The 20,608-nt window shown below is 45.6% G+C and overlaps 1 protein-coding gene across 5 annotated transcripts in view; it reads right to left on the bottom strand.

Annotated features, from left to right (window-relative positions):
- The window catches only part of ADISSP (adipose secreted signaling protein), a 63,907-nt gene extending 48,859 nt beyond the window's left edge, over positions 1-15,048 (bottom strand). For 2 of the 5 annotated variants that reach the window (XM_085848029.1, XM_085848033.1), the window contains exon 1: positions 14,695-15,037. The gene's annotated coding sequence lies outside the window, so the exon portion shown is untranslated. Of the gene's footprint in view, positions 1-14,694 lie in introns of all 5 variants that reach the window. The other 3 variants (XM_085848030.1, XM_085848034.1, XM_085848031.1) reach the window with 2 other exon arrangements.
- Between the last annotated feature and the right edge of the window lie 5,560 nt (positions 15,049-20,608).

Raw genomic sequence — 20,608 nt, 5'->3', positions numbered from 1 at the left:
GCTATTAACGTCCATTGCTCGGCCCCGCTTCACACGATCCGAGGACAGCCCAAGTTGTGCAGTACTCCTCCGTATAGTGTCGAGTTGTAGCGATGCAGAGGTACGAGGGGTACGGGAATATTTTTACCCGTGTGTGGGAAGCGTTTTTCGAAGTGGTAAAGTTTAGTGAGCGAGCGGTGAAGGAAGGCGAGATGCCGTTGGAAATTGGCGTGCCATGTGCGTGCTGTGTAGTGTGTAGTTTGCTTATTAAAGGGAGTTTGGTAGTGGTTCCAAGCTATGTGGTGTGTTTGCTATTCAATCGCATATTGCATTGCGTGTGTGTTTACTTCCTCGACTTGCACCATGGGTAAAAATAAAGGATTGAGTTAGAAATCAGAAGAGGAGACAGATAAATATAGTTTATAGACCTAGTTATTAGACCCACAACACAATTCATCCCGTTAACCCATTAGACATGAGGGGAAGATCGAACTGCACGAACACGAACAAAATAACTGCTTGGGGATCACTGAATGTTGGGTGCCATTGCCTTAAAGGCATGCAGTTTTGTAGAACCCCAACAACATATATGTGTGTGTAATATATATATATATATATATATATATATATATATATATATATATATATATATATATATATATATATATATATATATATATATATATATATATATATATATATATATATATATATATATATATATATATATATATATATATATTGTGACGTTCACGGGACTTGAACAGTCCAGCCAACGTAGAATGAGCCGAAACGATGGAGGCGGTTTATTTATTTATAACCCAAAGATGGTGGTTTTAATCGCTCTACCGTAAACGGGACGAGGAAGGTGGCACGAATCGCTTTTCACTGAGTTGATAACGTTTATTTCTATAACCAGAAATAACAAGACTCGGCAAGAAGAGGGATCCGGGGCGATTCGACGGGATGGAGGTGTGGGTTCGGGCGTGGGGAAGACACAAACAATTCAAATGGATATACCAATCTCAAACCCTCTAAGGCGCCAGGTATGTACACACACACACACACACACACACACACACACACACACACACACACACACACACACACACACACACACACACACACACACACACACACACACACACACACACACACACACACACACACACACACACACAACGTAGCTTGTCCTGGTGGTCAGGCTGGCCCGTGGTGGTGACGCAACAGTCCCTGGATTGGCGTTGGACAAGCTGGCGTTGCGCTCGTCTGGTGCAGGAGACACCGTGGTGCTGTCGACCTCCTGGTGTCGGCGCAAGTCCGCTCACAGCCGCCAGGGAGCCAGTTCTGGCGCCAAGTTGCGAGCAGGAGAGGGAGGCAGGTCCGCCCGCCGTTCGACCCCATACTCCGAGCCAGCAGAACCCCAGAGCCAACCGAGGTGAGGCACGAGGCACAGCAAGGCCACGAGACACGATGAATCCAGGATCGAATCAGCGCAACAACACAGCACGCTCCCAGCACAACAGCCTCCACCAAAACGGTTTTTCTGTCCCGATCTTCTTCCTCTTCGCCTTTCCCCGAACAGAGCCTTTTTATCCTCGAGTCCTCGTCACTTCCAATCGAGCCGTTTTATTGGCCCTCCGCCGTCGCCTTGCGCCAATCATGATCACGGGGCGGAGCCATCCACAGCACTGTCCTGTGACGTCACGGCAAGCCTCCAGGGAATACTAAAAGGGGTTTACGCAGACACACTTACCCTCTCCCGTATCCCTATCTAATTACGTGACAATTATCATTTCCCCCTTGAAGAAATGGACATTTACTAGACAACTTATCACCACTGAATTGCTACTTATTACATCGAGATCCTGGTACAACTCGAACAGCATGGCATACCTAATTAAACATCCTAATTACCCTTTGAATGCATACCCACCCTCAAACGTAACACTGCCCCCTCCTCTGGTACCGCAGCTCCTGCAAAGTATATCACAGGCGCTACCGTACCAGCCTTAACACTTACTGACTCACACCTAATTAACCTAACGAAATAAAGTAGGAGGGGCAATGGGCAGCGAGCCGCAGCTAACTTACCTATCCTGCTTAATGTACTACCCCCTTATGGCCTTATCCTCGCCTAAACAATCAATCATTCATTTTATTTTATTTTTTTTATTTTATCACATGAGAGCACTGAGCGAAGTTGCACTCCATCCTCTGGATCATCGCTCTTGTCCAACACTCTTCCAGTGATCTGGGGAGGGGAAACAACAGGTTCCACAAAAACACAGCACTTTTTTTTTTTTTTTGTATACCTTGGTCGAGGCTCGTATGAGAGCTAACACACAACTCACAGCAAGGAGGCATGAGACAAGGGGGCGGGAGTGGAAGGGACAAAACAGTGGGGAACAGACACATTAGGTGAACTGTGGAAGGGAGAGGGATGGGGATGGGACGGGGAACATGGCGAAGAGAAGATGGACATTTCAGGGACTTTCAGGAAGGAAGCACTTATACTTTACATTCCTACTCTAAGCCTTAACGACACTATTCACAGGATATTTACACTTGACCGCCTCCCCCAGTGGATGCTAATAGACCCAGCGTTACCTGGGGAGCCAATTTCCAAATTTGCTTGCCCCAAAATTATGCGGACATCATGCCCTTGCTGCACATGTCAAGTTGTGCCGGATCGAGTGGGACTCACACATCTTCACAACACTCACACCATGGTCATCATCACATTTCTAGGTCATGGTCCCCATTTTAATGATGCAGGCTGCATCCCGTCATGGCCATGGGGTGGGTTACCACAAGATGATGGGAGCATCTCAGGTGCAACCATGCCCACAGGTAAGCTTTAGTCCAACCCGGACGTTTCTCTGCCCCGCTCCCTTTGATTCCCACCTCCCTGGTAGCCATCAGCTCTCATCCCATACAACACACTGGAAGGGGTCTCACTGGCTCCTCTGGCCTTCCTGGGTCGCCAAGGTCCTACCCGCCTTGGTCGCCCAACCAGACCCTCTCCCAGTTGCCTACAGACACTGTCACCGTTCGCCACCAGGGGTGAATCTCCTTGAAGGGGGTTGCAATTCCCGCTCACCGTGAGCTTCAGCAATCCCTGTGGACAAGCACATCATCCCCACCCACAAAACCCACATGACTCCCCCACCCCATCGGCCTTACATGTGACACCTGCATTTCTAACACTTCACCGACCATGACCTTCCCTGTTACCACACCATGTCCAATAAAAAAACAATGTGTGCACCATACATTTCACTTCTTAACTTAAAACAACTCACACAGCACTTCTCACCTGATCCACACACCAGCCATTTGACAGCCACTTGTGCCCGCTTTGTTACCAATTACCCACTGTCCCTATTGTCACTCGAAAACCCAGCAGAACTTACAAAGCCATGCCAATTTTCCCACAATTCACTTTTTTCCACCAAAGGAGGCACTTCGCCACAATCTCACCAGCCGAGCATGGCCCTATATGCTCACCCAATCTAGTCTCCCCGACCCCCGACAGTGATTTCCGGACTCGACCTATGTAAGGGCACCTCGGATAGACCTAGCGGTTCAGCAGGAGGATTCATCCTCTGAAGCATTTGGGTAATGCCAATTTCTACCAGCCCCTCTCCTTGATCCTGAATCTCCGCCTGTAGGACCGTCACCGATGGCCTCTCTGGCACCCGACCCGGCCGCCTCCACGAGGCCAGCCTGGCTGCGCACTCAGTCGCTCGGTGAACGGTGGGTGGATCCTGTAACTCCACTAGCGCTCGGACCTCAGGGTCCGGAAGAGCAGCTAAAAATTTCTCGAGTGCCAGTCTGTCCCATGCCTCCACTGTAAGGTCCCGATACGCGATCCTGACTGATTGGTAAATGTCCTGTGCCAGCTCCTGCACTGTCTCACCCGGCTTTAATCTGCGGTGCTGGAGCTGGGCCCGCACCAGATCACAGTTCGCTGCGAACCCAAACCGACGGCTCAACACCTCGCAAATGTGGGAGCTGGTCAACATCCCCTCCGCGATCACGTTTAACACATCTGCGGCTGGTCCCCGCAACGTTGCCACCAAATTCCCTGTACGTTCCCGCTCATTCCACCCATTTAGTCGGGAAATACACTCAAATTGCGTCAGAAAAGCTTCAAGGCTCCCTGACCCGTCAAAATTTACCAGGGGGATCACTTTTACGGTGGCCCGCTTCCCAGTTTCTCCCTTGTCCGAATCCAGCCCAGGGATCAAACACCCTTGTGGCTGCGTATCTAATTTCGGAGCCCACTGTGGCCAAAGATGTTTTGTGGTGAGGGTCTCATGGGTCAATTTTGCCTCCTGTTCCAAACGTTGAATGGACCGATTCACCTCTTCCCGCAGGATCTTCTGGGCCCGCACAACCTCCTCCAAGGCTCCGTCGCGAGTTTGTAGCTGCTCCTCAACCAACCCGGACACTCTACTTCCAAAAGACGGCTCTACCAGGCCTTTATCCAAGACTTCATCTTGGCTCATAATTTTATCTTCTTCGTCCAAACGAGCCTCCAATCCTTTTACCTCCTCCGCCAAATTCATCCCTTGCTTCCTCAGCTCTCCCCACTCTTCAACTTGCAGCTGCATACGAGCATCCACACAGGCACGATGACGTTCCAGGCTTTCATCCACTTTATCAACCCGAATGTTCGTTGCATCAATTTTATCTACCAATTTTTTCCGTATATTTTCCCCCTCCAATGTAATTTCTACCTTTGTTTCCTCCAATCTATCCTCGAATTTACTTTGTATTTCTCCCAATTTAACATCCACACACTCCTGCATCTCAGTTTTCATTTTCTCCATCTTTTCCCCCAATTAATCCCTCATTAAATCAATCCGTGCACCCAACTGTTGCCCCATTACCCCCAATTGATCTGTCATTTCTGCCCCCTGTGCCGTCATGTCTGCCCTCTGTGCCGTCATGTCTGCCCTCTGTGCCGTCATGTCTGCCCTCTGTGCCGTCATGTCTGCCATTTGTGCCCCCTGTGCCGTCATTTTTGCCCCCTGTCCTGTAATTGCACTCATTAAACGTTCCTACATTGTCCAGATCGTCATCGTGCCAGTTTCCGGCGCTGCCGGCTCCGTTACGGGCGATGAAGCACGGTCCACGCTCGGAATGGGGGAGGTTCCAACCCTACCCCCGTCTCTCCCTTCTTCCCCCGACTCGCTGCCAGACACGTGGCCTTCCTCCTCAAACATCTGCACATCCGCCATGGTGCAGAAGTCCCGTTTGCCGCCAATTAATTTTAATTTGAAAAATCCCGCCAAAATTTTCCCGCGCTCGCACGCTTTTTTGCAGTAATTTTATATTCCAATTCGTGGCGAGATTTTAGTCCAGGTATATTCTCCCGATACCAAATATAATTTAGAGGGGTTCGAACATCCAACACCCTGACACCAATGTGACGTCCACGGGGCTTGAACAGTCCCGCCAACGTAGAATGAGCCGAAACGATGGAGGCGGTTTATTTATTTATAAACCAAAGATGGCGGTTTTAATCGCTCTACCGCAAACGGGACGAGGAAGGTGGCACGAGTCGCTTTTCACTGATTTGATAACGTTTATTTCTCTAACCAGAAATAACAAGACTCGGCAAGAAGAGGGATCCGGGGCGATTCGACGGGATGGAGGTGTGGGTTCGGGCGTGGGGAAAAACACAAACAATTCCAATGGATATACCAATCTCAAACCCTCTAAGGCGCCAGGTACGTACGTACACGTACACGCACACGCGCACACACACACACACACACACACACACACACACACACACACACACACACACACACACACACACACACACACACACACACACACACACACACACACACACACACAATGTAGCTGGTCCTGGTGGTCAGGCTGGCCCGTGGTGGTGACGCAACAGTCCCTGGATTGGCGTTGGACGAGCTGGCGTCGCGCTCGTCTGGTGCAGGAGACACCGTGGTGCTATCGACCTCCTGGTGTCGGCGCAAGTCCGCTCACAGCCGCCAGGGAGCCAGTTCTGGCGCCAAGTTGCGAACAGGAGAGGGAGGCAGGTCCGCCCGCCGTTCGACCCCGTACTCCGAACCAGCAGAACTCCAGAGCCAACTGAGGTGAGGCACGAGGAACAGCAAGGCCACGAGACACGATGAAACCAGGATCGAATCAGCGCAACAACACAGCACGCTCCCAGCACAACAGCCTCCACCAGAACGGTTTCTCTTTACCGATCTTCTTCCTCCGTTCGACCCCGTACTCCGAGCCAGCAGAACCCCAGAGCCAACCGAGGTGAGGCACGAGGCACAGCAAGGCCACGAGACACGATTAATCCAGGATCAAATCAGCGCAACAACACAGCACGCTCCCAGCACAACAGCCTCCACCAAAACGGTTTTTCTGTCCCGATCTTCTTCCTCTTCGCCTTTTCCCCGAACAGAGTCTTTTTATCCTCGAGTCCTCGTCACTTCCAATCGAGCCGTTTTATTGGCCCTCCGCCGTCGCCTTCCGCCAATCGTGATCACGGGGCGGAGCCATCCGCAGCACTGTCCTGTGACGTCACGGCAAGCCTCCAGGGAATACTAAAAGGGGTTTACGCAGACACACTTACCCTATCCCGTATCCCTATCTAATTACGTGACAATTATCATTTCCCCCTTGAAGAAATGGACATTTACTAGACAACTTATCACCACTGAATTGCTACTTATTACATCGAGATCCTGGTACACTCGAACAGCATGGCATACCTAATTAAACATCCTAATTACCCTTTGAATGCATACCCCCCCCCCTCAAACGTAACTATATATATATATATATATATATATATATATATATATATATATATATATATATATATATATATATATATATATATATATATATATATTCCACATCATCCTTACATTTGGAGTACGACTGTATTCCATCATATACAGTGAAAACATCAGACGCACCTCCTGACTGTTATGGTGAGCATCGCCACAGATTATGTCTCACACTGTAAAACTGCATAATCCACACAGAGCAACCATCCGTCTGCCGTCCAGACGATTGTTCCCGCTCATGCAAACCATTCAACCAGAAGACATGTGATATGATCAGCGGGCAAATCCAAACACGCACAGCATGACTAGCACTCCCCCGATCCCCAATGGACAAAGTCCAACACCAAAGCGTCACCTCCAACACAGAGGCCTCAGCCCGGTGACTCTGTGAAATAAACAAAGATTACATGATCAACATCAGTTAAACATCAAACGGAGCCCCCGATCCAGATTTCGGGCTTATTTGCCTTCATCAGGATGGCATACCAATAAATATCTAACCAATGATGACCACATTCATCGTTTAAATATCAGACGCATCTCCTGACAGTTATGGTGAACATCACCGTGGTATAGGATGGTCACCAATCACAAAGAGTGGCTGATTGAAGCTCTGTTTCAATTTCTGCGTGCGTCCCTCCCTGAATATGTATGAAGCAGAAGACGTCTCAATACAAACGCCTTTTATTTGCATTTTTATTTTGATCTTCCTCTTGGTGTGTTGTTGTATATCATTCGCAATTCAACATCTAAAAAGACTGCGATGAATATCCTATGTCCCCCTCCTCACTCCTTACATCACCTGATTATCTTTTTCCCCCAAAACGGATGCAGACGGGCTTTGCGTTGACGGGACAGGATTGGATGGGCAGGTACTTTCTAATTACCTCTGCCACCGAAGGTGAAGGAGGTTATATTTTCACCCGTCTGTCTGTCTGTTACTTATAAAATCGAAGATTTCTCAAGTATATTGTTCACTCGATTTTGTTATTATGCCTGGTGTTGGCTTCATGGTTAGGGTGGTGGGCTTGGGATCCGAGATCCTGAGTTCAAATACCACTCGGCTGTTGAATTAATACCAGGTGGAGTTGACTCTGCCTGTCATTCTTCCGAGGTCGGCAAAAATTAGTACCAACTTGCTGGTACCCTGTGTTGGATTGGCGACCCATCCAGGATTGTGCTCAATAGCCAAGGAAACTGCTTAGGCAGCACCAACGCTCTGCACAGAGTATGGTCCCAATGGATGGATGGATTTTGTTATTCTGTCTGTCTGTCTGTTTGTTACTTGCAAAATCGAAGATTTTTCAAGTATACTGGTCATTCGATTTTGTTATTCTGTCTGTCTGTCTGTCTGATTGTTTGTCTGCTTATCACCTCCAGGTCACAATTTTAAACTGATCTTCACAAAATTTCAACACATGGTTGTGTTTCTCATAAGGAAGAAGCCTCTTGTTTGAGGTCAAAAGGTCAAAAGGTAAAAAAGTCCTAATGTCAACAACTAAGGTGGTTTTTCTAAAATCCTCAATTTTCATCCAATTGACTTGAAATCTGAAGAGGATATATATTTCAGGTCATTGAATTCAACGAGCAAATTATTTTTGAGGTCAACATGGACCAAAAGGTCAACATAGGCCGAATTTCTAAAATTGACAATTTTCATCCAATTGCCTTGATATTTGAAAAGGAGTTGCATATTTGGTCATTGAATGTAACCACCAATTATTTTTGAGGTGAAATTTGTTTGATGGATTTTGCAAGTATCGTGCTCTGCACGACGTCGTCTTCTTGTTAATTGCCGGAATCCTTCGGATTTCAGCAATTCTGTTGGTTGGTTGTGTGTCATTCTGTGTGTCTGTCTGTCTGTTTGTTTGTTTCCACTGTAGCAGCTACACTGTTTCAGCGATCAGGACCAAACTGGGTACCGACGTCGGACATGGTCCAACTTAGACAGTTGTCATTTTTGGTGAATCTAGGTCAAAGGTCAAGGTCAAGGTCACCGAAATTCTTATTTTCACAATAACGTCTGCTAAAATGGTCGTATCGACTTCAACCCAAATCCAAAATGTGCATCTTCGAATTCTGCATCCAAACATATGTCTAATTGGGGTGTCACACTAACACCCTTCTTAGCGGTCGGGGGTCGAATGTCAGGGGGGTCGATTCAAAAATTTCAAATTGTGATAAAAACGCCATTTCAAGTCCGATTGACTTCCAAGTTATGATCATGACCAAACTAAGTGCTATAACTCATTAAACAGTAGCACTATCGACTTATAAGAACCAAATTGATTTCCAGGTTTTTGTTTTTTCAGAGATCATGGAGATATGACAAAGTTATTCCGGCAATTCCTTGCTCAACGAGCAATTTCATTTGTTTGTCTGTTTGTTTATGTGCAGGATATTTCAAAAAGTTGTGGACAGATCCGGAAGAAATATTGTGTACAGGTTGGGTGTGTGGCAAGGATGAACTGATTCAATTTTGGTGAAGATCCGAATCCAAATCTGGATACGAGAGTTATAGGCCAGGGGCCAGTGGGACCAACCTTGCACCCCCCCCCTCCCCCCGCGACAATTTTTCACTGATACCACAGTGTTCATATATATCCCAAGTATCAGAAAAAAGATGTTCCCAGAAAAATAACTAATTTTCACTATGCTTTATTAAGCTGTTTCCATTTTTGTATGTGATCAAGCTATCCAAACATTATTCTACATCTCTGACAACAAAGGAAATATGTTCACATTATTCCTTGACCCTCCAAACATATGTGTAGATTCCTCATTTACAAATTTCCATGCACCAGAAGTTGAGATATTTACGAAAATGAGAATTTCCATAATGGCAGATCCTAATAAGCATATCAATGCATTTAAAATTATTTCCACTACTTTTACTCAAACAGAAAATAGTTATGTTTCCCTTAAACACCAACAGACATCATAAATCGCAGTTATGTATTATATCAGGCCCAGGTAATTAATTATATTGATTAATCTGATTTTGCATGATTTTCGAACGATTCATTGTGCTTTGTATTTTATGCTAATTAGCCTACTTAAAAAAAATTCAAATTTTTTTATATATTTTTTGCCAACCTGGCTTGTATCTGGCAACACTTAAGTAATGTTTTTTTTGACAAAAAACTGACGTGTGGTAATTACAAGGAAAGAAAATGGAAATTCTTGCATTTTTGTGGGAATTATTATCTTCAAGTCAAATTTAATCAATATGCAAATGAGCTAATTAGCATAACCAAAATATATTTTAATACGTAAATGTATAAGCTTTAATTTGACACCAATTTTGTGATTTTATGTTTACATTTGACAGGAGATATTGACATTTTGCCGATCTTTGTGAGATACGTCTATTTTTGATTGGTTGCTATGGAAACAGATTAATAAAGCATAGTGCAAATTAGTTATTTTTCTGGGAACATCTTTTTTCTGATACTTGGTATATATATATGAACACTGTGGTATCAGTGAAAAATTGTCGTTGGGGGGGGGGTGCAAGGTAGGTCCCACTGGCCCCTGGCCTATTACTTAATTTTTCAAGTGATTCTTCACCATTTATAGATAGGGCCCAAAACGATATAGCACTATACAGCATGATATTTCAAAAATATATTGGCCTGATATGTTCTCGTTGATCAGACACTACGTGGCAGAGGTATGCGATCCACCAAGTGCCCTTCTAGTTATATATAAACCCAAACCAGCAGCACCTCAATTCATCATTTTAAACCATTCACCACCACCCCTAAATCCTCAGGTTCTCCTGTCCTCTTCCCAGCCCATAGAGCTATCCTGCCCCCCCACTCCCCAGACCCTCCAGCTCTCCTGTCCCCTTCCCAGCCCATGGAGCTCTCCTGCACCCCCCCCAACCCCCAGACCCTCCAGCTCTCCCCCTGTCCCATTCCCAGCCCATGGAGCTCTCCTGCTCCCCCCCCCCAGGTAGGCAAACTATATGATGCCTTAGTATGTAATCCATCCATCCATTGGGACCATACTCTGTGCAGAGCGTTGGTACTGCCAAAGCAGACTCCTTGGCTATTGGACACAATCCTGGACAGGTCGCCACTCCAACACATTATAGCAGCATTCTGGGACTCATTTTGCCAACCTTGGAAGGATGACGGGCAGAGTCAACCCCACCTGGTAATAATTCAACAGCTGAGTGGGGTTTGAACTCAGGATCAGAGGATCCCAAGCCAACCACCCTAGCCATTGAGCCAACACCAGGCATGGTATGTATAGTGGGGATTAATTTACCGATGTAATGGCGTTTGAACAGTCATAGTGGATATCGACTGAAGTTTGCCATTGGGAGTGGGGGGGGGTGGAGGGGGGAGGAAGGAAGACAAATTTACCCATACGAAGAGTGCTTCAACTTCAGCGTTGTCCAAATAAAAAAGAAATTGTATTACCCTGAGCCACAACCACCAGGTACCACTCACTACACGGTTCACATTTACAGATAATTTACATGCCCCTCACCACCCCCAAAAGCACCCATGTGAGGCTGTGGAAACATAGCTGATGTTACCCCCCACACAGAAGTTGTAATTGTAACCCGAGTTTAGAACTTAAAAGATGTGGCCATGTATAGAACATATACAAACAAAGAGACAGAGACAGACAGAAAGATTTTTGTCTTTTTTAGGTATACAATAACCTTATATGATCCAGTGTAGCAAATCTGCTACAAAATATTTGGCATTCAATGGGTATTTGACAAGTCTAGGTGGAAATTGTTTTGCTAATATAGTCCGCATTCACGTGTCTGCAGTATTTTTACTTTCTATGTTGGAGGAATCTGATACCAGGAGCACATAAAGCAATGCCTCTCGTTCCGTTACTTATAGTTCCATTACTCAAATTAAATAAAATGCAGTTTGGAAGTTGTAACAGGAAACAACTAGAAGAGCATTCGGTAGAGCACATACCTCCACCCCGTAATACCTGATCCACGAGAACATATCGGACACAATACAATTTTGAAATATCATGCTGTGCAGTACTATATTGTTTTTGGCCCTATCTCTCAATGGTGAACAATCACTTTAAAAATTAAAAAATTCTCGTATCCAGATCCGGATTCGAATCTTCACCAAAATCAGATAAATTTGTGGTAGTCACACACCAAATCTGTCCACCAAGTTTCATCCAAATCCATCATAACTTTTTGAGATATCGTGCTATATATTGTTTTTGACCCGATCTCTCAATGTTGAAGAATCATATTAAAAAGTTCTTGTAGTCAGATCCAGATTCGGATCTTCACCAAAATCGAATCAGTTCATTCTTGTCAGACATCCAAGCTGTCCACAAAAATTCATCCAGATCCGTTCACAACGTTTTGAGATATCCTGTACACAAACAGACAAACAGACAAACAGACAGAGGGGTGAAAATGTAACCTCCTTCACCTTTGGTGGTAGAGGTAATAACATCTCTTTGACAGGCTAATTGCACACTTCGCCACTCTTCAGTTGTGTCTGTTTTCTGGAGGCTTTTATTACCACCATTTGATTCCACTCCTGAAATTATGCATTTTATCCAACGATTAACTCTTTCATCCACAGCCTGATGGAGTACTACTCTCTCCCCTCGAGTGGTACTCCTGTCTCACACCTTACTCGGCTCTGCACTATGGAAACCAAGGTATTTAAGATCATTTGTATCTCTCATGATGATGCTGCGTCTTTGGATCTCTCGCTCTCTCATGGCAGGAAGGTCGGTGGTCTTTCTGTCTTCGACTGTATCATCTCCAGCCTCGCCCCCCCCCCATATTTCCGCAGGACACTCAAGGTCCGCCAGCAACCCCCTTCTGGTAAAACCACCAAAATCAAGAATCACTGCTCACCTTCACTCTTTCATTCCTCTTCTTTCCCACCTCTGGAACAAACTCACACACTCTCTTCAATCCCACTCTTTCTTCCTGGTCTTCAAAACAGCTGTTCACCACCATCTTTTGTCTGACCCCGCCCCCTCCCCCATCCAAAACCACGATCTTTTCTACCCCTGTTAATCCACACCAAACCAAACACCTTCAAATTCCCTGCATGCCTTCCTGAAAGTCCCTGTGGTGTCCATCTTGTATACCCCGTGTTCCCCGTCCCATCCATCTCCCTTCCACAGATTTCCTAATGTCTCTGTTCCCCCACTGTTTTGTGCTTCCCTCTCCCAACCCCTCGTCTCCTTCTCCCTTTGTCATATGTTCTTAGTGTTAGTTCTTATATGAGCCTCGACAAAGTGCACAAAAGAAAAAGAAAAACTCGTAGAGGCTGCAATGTTCTTCAGGAAACGACACAAAGAGGAAATCGAACAGGGGGTGCCATCAGTGAAAAGAGTTGAAAAGCACCGATTTACTTCATCGTTGGTGGCAGAAAGGGCCACCAGCACCAATGTGTACCCCGGTCCCTCCACCACCAGAAATCCAGCGCTGCAGATGGACATGAACCAGTTTTTCGCTTCGCACGGGCAGGGTAACAAGAATATGGAACCATTGAGGAAGTCGTTTTACAAACTGTGAGATCTCATTATCAATACCATGACTCCATGAGCCTGGTGTTATTGATGTGATAGAGGAACGTGCATTGAAAATCTTGAATATCAGGACTTGCACGTCATTGTAAATGGATCCAAGTTTGTCAAATGGGAGAAATGTTTGTTAAGAAGACAAAACAAAGCAAAAAACCAAGATAATAGAAAAATGAGGAGGGGGAGGGGGATGTTTGTTGTTTGTTTTTTTGCATCGATTTTTGGTTTTTGCCAAATCTGTGCAGTGTGAGGCAGTCCACTGGAGATAGAACACGTCAATTATTTAATAAGGTCAAAGTTTCAAAACCAACTGTACTCCGAATTACCAAATAGCAATTAAGAGTGTGAGAAAAAACAATCACTAAATATGGCGAAGTGATCAAGCCGAGACAAGACAGATACGCAAAGCGTGTAATGTTTACGAGGATTTCTTCTTGTAAATTATACCATGAGGGGGGTGGGGGGGGGTCACGTTTTCTCTGCTTTTTAATAAGCTCGATTCATTCAAACGATGAAGTCGTTCCGAAAGCAGCGCAACAACACGCAGCCTGACATTTTAGTCAAATCTCATTCCTTTTGGGAAAGCTCCGACACGAGCACACCGTACTGATTAACGACACAGAATACGAACTCGCTTGTCCAAACGACAGGTGGTAAAGGTCATTCACACTGTCTACTGTGGGTCAGCGTTTGTGACGTCACAAAATGTTTGAGCAGTGTAGTCGCACTGGGGACAGTGTGCACGGCTGTGCACAAAGACATTATATTAGCAGCTTACACAAACAAAGGTTTCCAACGAAGATAGCAAATCCGACATTACTCTGAAAACGTTTACATCACACACACACACACACACACACACACACACACACACACACACACACACACACACACACACACACACACACACACACACACACACACACACACACACACACACACACACACACACACACACACACACGTTATACCAGAGTTTACAAAAAAAAAAAACTAAACAAACTAGTTATACTAGTGTAAACGTACTGGTGTTTACGTATATGCAAAAGTGCAAGGGTAAACTGTTTATTATATGAATGTTCGTGAATAAGCAATAACATCACCGCATTAACGCACACGTACACACACACACATACACGCACACACGCACACACGCACACGCGCACACGCGCACACGTGCACACGCGCACACGCACACACGCACACACGCACACACGCACACGCGCACGCACGCACGCACGCACACGCGCACGCACGCGCACACACGCACATGCACACGCACGCGCACACGCACGCACACACGCACACGCACACACACGCTTACCTACATATAGGAACACTAATGAAGGTGACACCACGCAGGGCAGGTCGAAAGCAGGTGGAAAGCACTCCCAGGTTTTAGAAATCGTCTGCAATGAAACAGAAGATACAAGAAGACCAGCGAGACAAAGTCCAACTCCGCACGTATGAATGGAGAGCTCGCTCCGCTGGTACGGATTCGAACCGTAAGCCGACCGCTCCGATGGCTCGCTAGTTAAACTAGTTCAATAGTCAAGTTCGCTCCGTTGGTAGCATGAGCAGCGCACGACACGAGACTACCTTGCACACTGAAAGCCAGCAGCGAGCCCTGCACTTCCCCTCGAAAACTCTTCCTCTTTGGAAAGTCAGCACGAAGACCCCTGTGGGCCACGTTTGGAACTACCGCGTCGTGCAAAGCACCAATGAGGGAACGGTATACAATTACATAAGTGTGAGACGATGCTCACACACGTGACATCACTTGTTTGTCTGGATGCTAACCGATAAATAAAATAACAAGATGAAGACGCTGTGCAGAGCACGATACTTGCAAAGTCCATAAAACAAATTCCACCTCAAAAATAATTGGTGGTTGAATTCAATGACCAAATATGCAACTCGTCTTCAAATTTCAAGTCAATCAGTTGAAAATTGAGAATTTCAGAAATTCGGCCTATGTTGACCTTTTCGCTGATGTGGACCTCCAAAATAATCGGCTCCTTTAATTAATTGACCTGAAATATAAATCACCTTCAAATTTCAAGTCAATCGGATGAAAATTGAGAATTTTAGAAATACCACCTTAGTTGTTGACCTTAGGCCGATGTTGACCTTTTGGTCTATGTTGACCTCAAAAATAATTGGCTGGTTAATTTCACTGTCCTGCAATATAAATCCTCTTCAAATTTCAAGTCAATCGGATGAAAATTGAGAATTTTAGAAATTCGGCCTATGTTGACCTTTTCGCTGATGTGGACTTCCAAAATAATTGGCTCCTTTAATTAATTGACCTGCAACATAAATCCTCTTCAAATTTCAAGTCAATCGGATGAAAATTGAGAATTTTAGAAATACCACCTCAGTTGTTGACCTTGGGCCTATGTTAACCTTTTGGTCGATGTTGACCTCAAAAATAATTAGCTGGTTGATTTCACTGTCCTGCAATATAAACCTCTTCAAATTTCAAGTCAATCGGAAGAAAATTGAGAATTTTAGAAATTCGGCCTATGTTGACCTTTTCGCTGATGTGGACTTCCAAAATAATTGGCTCCTTTAATTATTTGACCTGAAATATAAATCCTCTTCAAATTTCAAGTCAATCGGATGAAAATTGAGAATTTTAGAAATACCACCTCAGTTGTTGACCTTGGGCCTAAGTTAACCTTTTGGTCGATGTGAACCTCCAAAATAATTGGCTCCTTTAATTAATTGACCTGCAATATAAATCCTCTTCAAATTTCAAGTCAATCGGATGAAAATTGAGAATTTTAGAACTAAAACCGAAGTTATTGATCTTTGGCCTTTGTTGACCTTTTGACCTCAAAAAACAGTAGGCTTCTTCCTAATGACCTACTCTACCATGTGGTGAAGTTTCGTGAAGATAGTTTTGAAATTGTGACCTGGAGGCGAGAGAGGCGGAATAACAAAATGGACTAACCAATGTGCTGTCCTTGGGAAATCTTTGATTTTACAAGTGAGAAGGCAGCGGGGCTCACAATAATAATGTGCTGAAAAGACTGCACTGGAATCCCAGGAGATGGTGCGTTCAAAAGGACGTGGACTTGAAAAGTCTTCGAACTGAGATTACCAGTTCCTGTCACAACTACATGATCAGGTGACATTTTTACCATGTCATGTCACAATAAGATTGTCAGGTGACATTTTGATGCGTCACAAGAACGTTGTGACATGGAAAAAGCCCAGCTGGCACATTAATTGCCTTCAAGGATGGGGGGTAATCTGCTTGCATGACCAGGTCTACGCTATGTCAGTGACAGTGATCAACAAACTGACCTCAAACAAGGAAATGAGGCCATTTGGACCATCATCGCTGTGGTGCACTCTGTTTAATTTTTGCTCCAGCTTAAAACATCAATCTTCTTGATGGTTTACTCAAGTCTAAATAACCCAATCTTTATCAGATGACCCATCTTGATTGGGGTACCCAGCGCTACACCGGGGGAAAAAAAACTAGAGGTGTTCTTGGTTCCGGCACATTGTGCATTTGAAAACATTGAAATCTTGCAAATATTTTAAGTGCAACAGTACTCCAGCTCCACCTGATTTTATTTTGAACAATTTCCCAGAAAATGTCTATTGTTCTTCTTCCACACCAATTGGTTCTTCTGACCACATGCTTGCCAAAGTAGACATCGCTCTCACTGTTATTAGAGAACCACCTCAGTGCCATTGAGTCTGGCATTTCACTCAAGTTGACTAGCAGGGACTTCAAGCAGCCAGCAAACTTCTAGACTGGTCTCTCATCACTACTTTCTCTAACATCAACTCAACCTGGACATTTTTTCAAAGAAACTTCCCCCCTCTCATGCACAGATTTATCCCCTCTCGTCTTCAGTTGTCCTACCCTTCCTCCCGCCTATGGTACACTGAAGCTTGTGGCGAGGTTATTGTCCTGAAACAACTTGCCTTAGCCTCATGAACGGCAAATCCGAATGAAGGCAATCTCAGTTCCATCTATAAAACTCGGAACAAGTGTGTGGTCTACCCTCAGGAGAGCCAGGAAACAACATCCTTCTAATCTCAAGTCTGAACTGTCAAACCTGTCTCCCTCCTCCAAATCCTGCTGGCATCTAATTAAGTCTGTTTGTGGTGTATGTTCCCCCTCCATCACCTCCCTTTCCCCAAATGGCTGCACAGCTGACACTGCATGTGAAAAGGTTGAATGCCTAAACTCTGTGTTTGCATCTAAATCTTATGTCCCAAACCCATCGTTTGCTGTAGCCACCTTACCCAGTCGCACCCAACTGTTTCTGGACTCTGTGTCCATTTCTCCTGACGAAGTGGAGAGCTTGCTGTCAAACCTCGACTCAGATTCTGCAACCGGTCCAGACGGCATCAGCCCACGTGTCCTAAAAACTTGCTCCTCTGCTCTTGCTCACCCTCTCTGTGTTCTATTCACCCTCCCATTTGCTCAATGCCATCTGCCATCTGCTTGGGAAATCAGTAAACATTACCATCCTGCATAAAAAGGTGCAAAAACTGATCCCTGCAACTAAAGACCAATCAGCCTTATCCCAATCATCAGCAACGTCATGGGATCCGTCATCGCTTCCTCTTTTCAAACGGCTTGATTTCCGACCATCAATTTGGATTTACACCAGATCACTCTACCTTGGCCATGCTTTCTCTGCTTTCCCAACAATGTGTGGAGGTCCCAAATGCAAAACTGAGATCATAGGCATCTCCCGAGACACATCGTGAGCTTTCGATATGGTCTGGCACCCTTCACTGCTCACCATTCTCTTTCTCCTTATGGTATCCAAGGCAATCTCCACTCATGGCTCACAGACTTCCTCTCCTGTCACAATACAATTGGTTCTTATTATATTATAGCTTGGTTCTTAATCAAACTCGCTCATTTCTTCTTCCTGTCAAAGCTGGAGTTCCTCAAGGCAGTGTTCTTGGCTCTGTGCTTTTTCTGGTTTTCATCAATGACTCTCTCTCAGACTCTTTGGAAAATCCTCTATCGCTATGCTGATGACTTCACCCTTTGCTGTACCATCTGTCATCCCTCTGATCAGCTGTCATCCCTCTGGAACTGCTGCTTTTATATATGCGAAACTTCACAATTATAATTTAGCCAACATGTGAAACGTGGGTTTAAAATTTCAACCCGATCAGCCACAAGGCTCACTTGGCTGCGCATGAATGCGCTTGAGGGTACAGGAATAGCAATTCAATTGATACCGACAATGTCCCCAGAAAAAAAGGGCTAACAGCATACGTAAGAACGAGATTGAACACGTTGTGCTATCCAGTTCGTAACTCATCTGTCCCACGCTGTCCCGAAGCAGGGCTGTATTTGTATCACGATGAAATAATGTTTTCTCTGGAACCACTTATCCTATCGATGCGAAATTTTGCGACTATCATTTCAGTCTCACGTTGCATCAAAGGCGGACGTCTGGGTACCCGGTCATCACTGCCAGCAGTTATAAAGTGGCAGTTCTAGTTTTTATTATTTTCGGCACTGAATAAGTAATTATGCAGTACACCGTGAAAATAAATGGGACTGGGACAGGGCAGGTGCTGTATTGCAAAGCAAGTCTCGCTCTTGTTGATGCAAAATTTAATACTGAAAATCCCAGCAAGCTGCGGACATTGGCCGATAAAAAGAAGGAAAAAAAACAAACCTAAACGTTGGTTCAGCACTCCTAGGAGTCACAGAAACTCTGTAGTGGCTCCTTTAGTGGCAACTGGGTGCCATAAAAAAAAACTGGGGGCACCATTTGTAGAAACAAATCCTCCAACAAGTATTGTTGTGGGGCCGGGTGTCGGTGGCAAGCACGACCGGTAGGTGGAGCAGTAGAGTCGGTTCCACCGACCACCCGGAATTTAGATTGTGCTCCTCGGAGAAATCCGAAAGGCACGGGTCCCTTTCAGGACCGTGCATCGCCAATAATTCGGCCACGTGGAATAGGGTTAATTGCCAACTTCAATATACCTAAGTATCCACGTGGCAAAGCTACCGGGGAACCACACCCCTGGCAGGCCTCGAGCGGAACGAGCCGTTATCGTGCTTGAACCGAAGCGTAACCCGAGCGGATGGTTACCAAGACCTGTCGGTCCAAATGCACAATTTACAGTTTCCCAGTTTCCCAACACGCACCGTGCTAAGCCAATGAAAAGAGCACAGAAACTAGCTGGTACATTCAACAATAAGGGTATTTATTTACAATAGGGGGAAGGGAACACACAAAGAGCAGAGCTATCACAAATAAGAAATGTATCAAATGTAAAAGCAAAAGCACTTAACATTTCTACTTAGGCAAGACAGGCCCGCACACAGACACGCACACAGAAATACCCAGAAAATGGAAGTCGGGCCTTTATTTCGGCCTTTCAGCTTGAGGAGAGGTGAGCTGGAGACCAGAGCCTGTGCTTGGACCTGTCCACCTCGTGTGGTCTTCGACGATCCGGCTCGGCGGAACTCGAACCCTCAACACGATGCCGCTCCAAGCACCAGGTACCACACTCTCCAACCAGCCACACACCAATCACCCAAGACCGAGGAGAAGACCAGAGGCGACGATGATCCAGGACCAGACGAACCAGCCAACACAAAGACCCATGACCCACAAGACGACCACGATGATGACCACGACCTCTCAGCCTGGCGTTCCTTTATATTCCTTTTTCCTCCGGGGTGAGAGAATCGCCACCTGAGGCGATCGCCACCCTCATTGGATGGGGTGTCGTGGGAAAGTCACTCTCTGTGGCCTTCTCAACCCTCATTGGCCAGCGTATCATGGGAAAGTCACCTTCTGTGGCATGATTGGACAAGGGGCACACCCCTGCCTTCCCGGGCGGAGTCCCGGTCTGAGGAGATGGAAATCTCTGCCCACGTACGTGGCCGAATGCACGTGGGCAATGGCGTCGGTGTGTGAAGCGACGTGAAGGAGGTTTGTTGTCAATGAAACTCCGCAGCGCACACATGTAATTCCCGTTAGACACAGCTAGGGGGCCCTAACTATAAACACACACTTACCGATATAACTGTTCGACAAGGACCTGAATGTTGTGTGCTCATGGCTGCCAGATTCGTAACAGTACAAGAGCCCCCCCCCCCCACCATCCCAATATCCTCTCAGGGAGGCTTTATGAAGATTAAGAGACAGTACTAAAACCCCATACAAATCTCATGATGGGCTAAGCTTTCTTAAGAACACAATGGAGGGATGAGATATTTCCCCTCAACC

This window comes from Eptatretus burgeri, chromosome 12, assembly GCF_056783735.1.
Source record: "Eptatretus burgeri isolate ZD-2024b chromosome 12, Ebu_testis_v1, whole genome shotgun sequence".
Taxonomy (NCBI): Eukaryota; Metazoa; Chordata; class Myxini; order Myxiniformes; family Myxinidae; genus Eptatretus; species Eptatretus burgeri.
Note: the sequence above shows the minus strand (reverse complement) of the source record. Positions and strands in the feature narration are given on the sequence as shown.